Genomic DNA, 8131 nt, shown 5'->3' with positions numbered 1-8131 from the left:
TCCTTGGGACACGCTCTGTTTAAATCGGTGAAGTCCACGCAAACTCTCCATCTACCGCTCTTCTTCTTTACTACGACAGTGTTTGCTAGCCATCTCGGGAAGAATATTTCTTTTATGGCCCCGGCCTCCTTCAGCCGCTGGACCTCCAGGTTTACTGCATCGACGTGCTCCTTTGACGCTCTTCTCGGCTTCTGCTTTTTCGGAGGAAATGATGGGTCCACATTGAGTTTGTGAACAATGAACTCGGGGTCTACGCCGGGCACTTCATACGGGTTCCACGCAAAGACATCTATGTTCTGCAACAGGAACAACAACATCTCTACCCTTTCCCGGTCATTCATGCTTGTACCTATCTGGAAATATTTGTCACTATCTGGGAGAATTCTTACCTTCAGTACCTCCTCGGCTACGTCCGCCCCCTTTTCCTGGGGTATCTGTAATTGCTATGCAGTCTCTTTCTCGGCGTGCTCAGCTTGGCCGAGCTGTTCCTTTTCCCACTGGACCGCGGCTATGAGGCATTGCTTCGCCACCTGCTGATTCCCCCTTACCTCTACAACTCCGTACTCAGTAGGAAACTTTACTTTCACGTGAAGGGTGGACAGAACAGCCCCCATGGCGTGAATCCACGGCCTCCCCAGGATTGCGGTGTAAGGTGCGAACGATCGGACTACTATGAACGTAACTACAACTTCCTTGCCCTCCATGTCCACCGGGATTGAGATTTGCCCCTCGGGAATCACAATTCTTCCGTCAAACGAGACCAATGGCGTGTTATACTTCGCCAAATCCTGAGTTCTTAACCCGAGCCCTTCGAAGAGGTCCGGGTACATGACGTCAGCCCCACTACCCTGATCAATCATCACCCTCTTCACCAGGAATCCGCCTATCCGGGCTGTCACCACCAAAGCGTCGTCGTGGGGTTGGATGGTTCCTTCGAAATCATCTTCTCCGAACGAGATGTCTAGCCGTCCAGCCCTCTTTTGCTTCTTGGATGATTCTCCCTCCGCGCATGCCACTGTCATCACCATCCTAGCCGCCGCTGCCCCTCTCGGTGCGGCATGAATGACGTTGATTACTCCCCGGGGTGGTGGAAGGGGATTCCTTCTCTGTGGGGCGCCCTGCTCGGTCTCCCGGTCAGTGGAATCTGCTACAAACTCTTTCAGGTGCCCTGCCTTCACTAACTGCCCGAGATGATCTTTCAATACCCTACACTGCTCGGTGGTGTGCCCCTTGTCTCTGTGATAAGTGCAGTATAGGCTTTGGTTCCTCCGAGATGGGTCGCCCCCCATTTTGTTCGGCCATCTGAAGAATGGCTCGTTCCTTATTCGTTCCAGTATCTTGTGCACGGGCTCTTTAAACAACACATTAACCCCTTCGATCTGCACCTCTGGTTCCTGCATTCTGAAGTCCCTTTTCGGCTTTGGCGGCAAGATGCTTTGCCGAACTCTCCCCGTAAAAGGGGCTTTCCCCCTGCTTTGCAGCCGGTCATCCTCCAGGCGTTTGTACTCCTCTATGCGTCTCATCAGTTGCCTCATGTCCTCCGGGGGTCTTCTTGTCAGCGACTCCCGTAGTTCAGAATCCTCGGGTAGCCCCATCCTGAAGGTGCTAGCCGCAATTTTCTCGTTTCCCCCACCAATCTCATTGTAGAGTTCCCAGTATCGGCTGGCATAACTCCGAAGGGTTTCCCCGACCCTCATTTTCATGGAAAGCAACGCGTCGACCGGTTGTTGCACTCGGCTGCATGTTACGAACCTGCTGCCGAACTCCTGAATCAGCTCGGCGAAGCTGTGTATAGAACCTTTCCGCAGCCCATTGAACCATCTCAGTGCGGTAGAGCCGAGACTAGAGGGGAATACTTTACACATCAATGCATCGTTGTGCGCATGCAACGACATCATGTGGATGTAATGACTGACATGCTCCACGGGGTCTGTCCTCCCCTCATAGGAATTGAATGGTGGGCGCGTGAATCTGCTCGGCATGGGTGCCCGTTCAATCTCATCCGAGAATGGAGACCGGGCCGCCATCCGCAAGGCCCTGCTCATGGCATCCATCGCGGCGTTGTGGTGCTGCCGCTCCTCTGGCGACTCTGACCCGTGGTTATCATATCCATGTGACCGGGAACGGTCCCGTCTACGACGAATATCCCGGGAGTGACGACGTGACTCTTGAGAATGGGATCGGTCTCGGTGTTGTTGCGTAACGGGTCGGCTGGAACCTTCCTCGCCACGGTTCCTTCTGGGTTGGGGGTTGTGGTCCCTTTCGTGGCGCCGACCCCTTGCCTCCAGCTCCAAGTCCATTACCAATCTGCGCAACCGCTCCAGCTCCCGGTCTCTATCATCAGGTTGCCGATGTGCTGAGACGTTTGAAATCGTCCGGTGCGTTTGGTCCGATCCTTCTCCCAATCCGGACCCTTCCTCTCCTCTTGAATGCTCCCTATCCTCCAGCCGCTTCTGCCTTCTCTCCCTCCACGTCGATCCCCGGGAAGATCCTGCGGAATTGCTCGGAACGTGCCCTCTTGAACGCTCCTCAGACATCTTCTTTGCTTGAGTCTCACTCGAACCACAGCTTCGTAGGATGGCCCCACGGTGGGCGCCAATTGTAAGAACCAAGTACAAGAACTCTGGGCCTTAGATCCCTTGGGCTCACAATTTATTTGTAGTGGGTTTAAGGATTTCCTACAATGGGTCGTTCTCGGCAAAGAGACTCAAAGCAACACTCTGCTGAAAAGCTCTCTCTTTGACTTCTTGCTCTCAATTTTTCTGAACCCCTTCTTCTCCCAACTTTCCTCTATTTATAGCCAAGGTTAGTGGGGAGACCATGATTATATTCATCGTTAGTGCTATTGAAGGTCCAGTATTATCTGGTTAAAGTGGTTGTTTTAGGTGAAAGGGCGGTGCAGCATTTATGATCTTGGAACTTGGCTCCATTTTCACCGATTGTGTTCGGCGACTCACGTTCCCGTGCATATCATGACCTTCCCGGGTATTGACTCATGCGCTCTACCGGGAAATGTTAACCGGTCAACCCCGGGAGCTTAATAACCAAAACTTGTTTTTGGCCCTAAAGCAGTTTTAAGAAGGGCATAAGGTAACGGGAACTATCTGCTGAGCCTGCGCCCAAGGCTGGTATGGGCTTAGGCCCGGGGCCTAGATGGGTCTGGGCCCAAGGCCTGTATGGGTTTTGGGAGCTCGGTGCCGTACAGTATTGTTTAATTATCATTGTCGATTTTATTAACTTATGTGTGATTATTGATTTATTATTATTATCATGTGTGATTATTAAAATCATTATGGATATCTTTTTAATTTATGTGTGATTTTGTGTTTTCTTTTTCTTTTTTAGAAACGTGTGATTTCAGTTAGAGACATAATATTTAGTGTTAATGTAAAGTTGATGGTAATATATACCAAAGTTAGTGTTAACCCAAAAAAAAAAAAAAAAGTCTTAAACAAATAATAATATCCGATATAAAAAATAGTGGAGGAGTCCAACATCACCTAGCCAATTTACGTATATCCAATACTTTGTCTTTGACTGACCTTAAATTACAATAAGTCCAAATACTTTCAATTCATTTGCCTACTCAGGTATCTTTTCCTTCAGTTCTCTACGAAAAAAAAAAATGTACAACATAATAGACGGTTAAAAAGATAAGAGTTCAAATATACAAGCGTAAATTCATCAACGGGCCCGCGGGCCACGGCCAACTTATTCTTTTGACGTTTACTGAAAGAGAAATCCCTGTGGAGTGTGGGTAAGTGGAGCACATAATTTAATCAGAAAGAAAGGAACGTCTCAAGGGCATGCTAGTCATTATCCATGTAAATGAATAAGAACATAAATTTAAGGATTAAAAAAAAGAATAGAATCTCTTCAAAAAAAAAAAAAAAAAAAAAAGAATAGAATAAAAATCTCTTCCTCTTTTTTTAGACAGGTTTAATGCTTAAATAATTACGAATAATTAAATATACCCACAGACTGAATGGTGAATACAAATCTAATTAAGGCTAGTGTTTGATACTATCTCCATAAGACATATTTCACCCCTCAAACTATTTTATCATCTCTATCCCATGATACAATGATCAACAACATACAGAAGAAGCATTACAATTTTTGTGCACAACGAAACATAACGGTATCTTCCTCTCTAGCTGACTCTATGCATAAATGCAAACAATTGTTTAAAATGAAAAGATGGATACCTATTTATAGGCACACTTGCACTAGTTCAAAAATGGTGCAATAGTGAAAGACATATTATTTTCAAATTAAGTCTAGTGTACACAAGTGAATATTGAGATTAAAAAAAAAAAATTATATTGGATAAACAAGGCCAAGGGCGGAGCTATAGGCCCCCAAAATTTTAAAAAATTATTTTTTATTATGTATAAGTATTAAAACTTTAAATATTTAGCTACAAAAATAGAAGTTGGCACCCCCAAATGTTTGAGTTAGTCCAATAATGTTCTTAAAAACCAAAAGAATTTGTCGATTGGTCTAGTAGTTATAGAGACAAGGTAGTTTTTGTTTTCTCTAATTTGTTTTTTGTACATGTTTAATATCAAACTAGACAACTTTTGTATATTTATTGGAGTTTAAAAGATGATAAGTTTCCCTAAAAAATTATCTTATGAATATATATATTTGAAAGTTGTTAATTTTATATACAATATATTAATAAATTATGACTTATTCTATATCAAAATATTAATGTTTATTATTTATATTTGTGTATGTACGTTTACCTATGTGTACGATGATTTATCTTGATTCGAAATTAATATATTAATACCAAAATTCGGCCTCCCCAAACAAAAAATCCTAACTCTACCGCTAAACGAGGCCAAGCCCATATGGACTTGCACCCAATGTTTTACGCTTTTCTTTTATACGTGGGACTTAAAAGATTTTCAATCTATAATGCTTTTGAACAAATGATCACATGATGTTAATTTTCTCGTAAAGGAGAAAAACCATCCCAACTGGGATCCAATATACGGGTTCTGTGTTTATTCTGGCTTAAAAATAGTCATTCAAATACTTGCCAAAAAAAAAAAAAATAATAATAATTCTTTGCTTTTAGTATTATACTATTATTTGGTCTACAAGTTTTGAATGCAAAGTTGTCTCAAAAGCTTCACCCTTTCTCTTAGTTAAAACAAAAAGAAAAATAAAATTTATCGGTATATAATATTTATTTACTTCACATTTTTTATTATTATGTAACTTGGCGTTCTCCACAATTTCTTATGCCAGAAAAGTACATGTAAAACTTAAAAATAAAAATAAGTATACGTGTAGAATTGCAAAAAGTTATTTTATTTTATTTTTGTAAGTGTCTAAGATCAACAACGAGATCTATGATTACATTAAAAGAAAGAAGTGGCCTTTGACGTAAGTTATAGGTGTAGTGAAAATAGAAATGAAAGAATTGAGAAATCTTTCTCTTGCCAAGTTTTAAAAGAAAACCATATAGTTAGGCAAAAAATATTGCAAAGTGGTGTTAGCAACTTGCCACCTGACTCCAAAATGATCTAATTCAATTAGTCAGCTTATTGGCCCTTCCAATTGAATTAAGTATCTAATACTATTTTGGTTGTCACCACAATAGACCTATTCTTCATATATATCTTTTTTAATAAAAGGTTAGAAAATACAACATCTCTCTTTAGACAATGATCAAGTGTGACATCTATTCCTATTAGTTCAATATAATTGTTTTTTTTTCATATCCCCATTAAATAAAAAAAAAAAAAAAATTGTGTTGATGGTTTTCCTTGGCTCATTAAATTTAATTATTAAAAAAAAAAAATGAATGTTGGAAAAGTGTGACACAAATGTAAATCGTGAAACTTCATTGGCTACTGGGTAGTTAAAGTCTTTAATTGGTTTTGACTGTATGAATAAATAAATGTTGACACCGATGCAAATTATAGTAATTCCTCAACCACTTTACCAAACACTGCTTAAATTAAATGAGAGAAAAGCGGGTCAGGTCATTTTGGTAATTTCACCAAAACGCTCTCGAGCATCGTTATCCAACTAGGAACAGTATGATATTTTTGTCCGTTAGAGCATTAGCATCAGAAGATGCTAAAGCCATATCTAAGGGTATTTTAGCATAAATGCATCAAATAACCACTGCATCAGAGAATGCTATAAGGAAGTATTGCAAAATTATTTAGAATTGTGCTACAGTACAATTCTAAAGATAGAATAGTACTGTAGCACAATTGTATAAGGTATATTAATTTTTTATTCCTTTCTTCTGACTCTCTCTCTCCCTTTGTTTCTCTTCATTCCTCTCCCCAACGGCTCTCTTCTCTCTCTCATCACGTCTCTCTCTCACCACAACGGCTTCTCTCTCTCATCACGTCTCTCTCTCACGGTGGGCTTTTCTGGCGTGGGTCGTGGGTCCGGCGTGGAGGTGAGACTGGGAAGTCCGATCGGCGTTCAACTGGTGGCGATTTCTGGGTATTTTTGATTTGCAGCGGCGATTTTTGGGTTTCCGGTGTGGTTTGCAGCGGCGAGATCGGTTTGTAGCTGGGTTTGTGTAAATTTTGACTTGATTTTTTTTTTGTGGGTCATCTTGTGGATTTGGAATTTGCTATTGGTTTGATTTGATTTTGGGATGGATTTTTTTTTGGTGGGTTCATGGTGGTGGTGTTGGGGGTTGCCGTGGTAGTGGTGGTGGTGGAAGGGGGTGGGGTTTTTATTATGGGTCATATGTGGGTTCGTGGTGGTGAAGGTGGGGGCTTGCCGTGGAGATGGTGGTGGCCATGGGTTTCTGGGGTTGCCGTGGGGTGGTGGCGTGGTGGAAGGGGGTGGGGTTTTTATTATGGGTCATGTGGGTTCATGGTGGTGAAGGTGGTGAAGGTGGGGAGTTACCGTGGAGATGGTGGTGGCCATGGGTTTCTGGGGTTGCCGTGGGGTGGTGGCGTGGTGGAAGGGGGTGGAGTTTTTATTATGGGTCATGTGGGTTCATGGTGGTGAAGGTGGTGAAGGTGGGGTGTTGCCGTGGAGATGGTGGTGGCCATGGGTTTCTGGGGTTGCCGTGGGGTGGTGGCGTGGTGGAAGGGGGTGGGGTTTTTATTATGGGTCATGTGGGTTCATGGTGGTGAAGGTGGGGGGTTGCCGTGGTGATGGTGGTGGCCATGGGTTTCGGGTCTGAGGTTTCTGGGTTGCTGTGTGGGTTGCTGTGTGTGTCTGGAAGAGAGCTGAAAATGGAAGAGAGGAGAGAGATGAGAGAGAACAGATATAATTTTGATATATATTATTTTATTTTGTAAATATATTATTTTAATGAGTGAAAGAGGAAAATAGAAGTTTGGGATGTGGAGGTATTGTAAAATAAGATGGTATAATGATAAAGTGAGTTTTTAGAATTGTAAAATAGAATAGCATTAGCATTTCCCAATGCTAATGCTCTTACACTACTGTCTGTTTCCCTTGATGTCATCTCCGTCACCTTCAAGCCCAACTTCCAAAAATACCCTTACTCTTTTCCATTATTTCCCATTCCTGGCCAAATTCAACGACAACGAAGCAATATTATTATTATTATTTCTATTTTCCTTTAGGTTTTTACAATTTTTAGCCTTTAAAATAAATTTAAGTTTTTATTTATTTATTTTATTCTTGGGTGATGTCAATGGTGTTCTTACGAAAATTGTTAAAAAAAAATTAGAAAAAATTTTATACTATTTTTATAAAAAATTGAAAAAACAATCAAAATATTAATTATTTTTTCTATTTTCTTATAATTTTTTAAAAATAATTCATTAAAAAATGCTATTAGGACATTAGTTAATATTTTCCCTTATTCTTTATGTTTCAAAAACTTTATTTTAATTGTTTTCATATTTTCCTGTGAATATAATTTTTTCAAATACTAATGTTTCTTAATATTTTATTCAAAATAGATAAGTAAGATTAGATTCGTTAAAAAAAAAAAAAAAAGTAAGGTTCGTTATTTTATTTGACAATAAAAGAGATAGAGATTGAATCTTATATCTTTTATTTCGATAACAAAATTAATATAGTTTCAAGTCCTAAATCTTTTATTGGATAATACAAGAAATTTTACTATCAGTCAAATTATTATCAATGAGATAGTTCATCAAAA

This window comes from Quercus robur, chromosome 6 (genome assembly GCF_932294415.1).
Source record: "Quercus robur chromosome 6, dhQueRobu3.1, whole genome shotgun sequence".
NCBI classification, from domain to species: domain Eukaryota; kingdom Viridiplantae; phylum Streptophyta; class Magnoliopsida; order Fagales; family Fagaceae; genus Quercus; species Quercus robur.
This window is presented reverse-complemented; position numbering follows the sequence as displayed.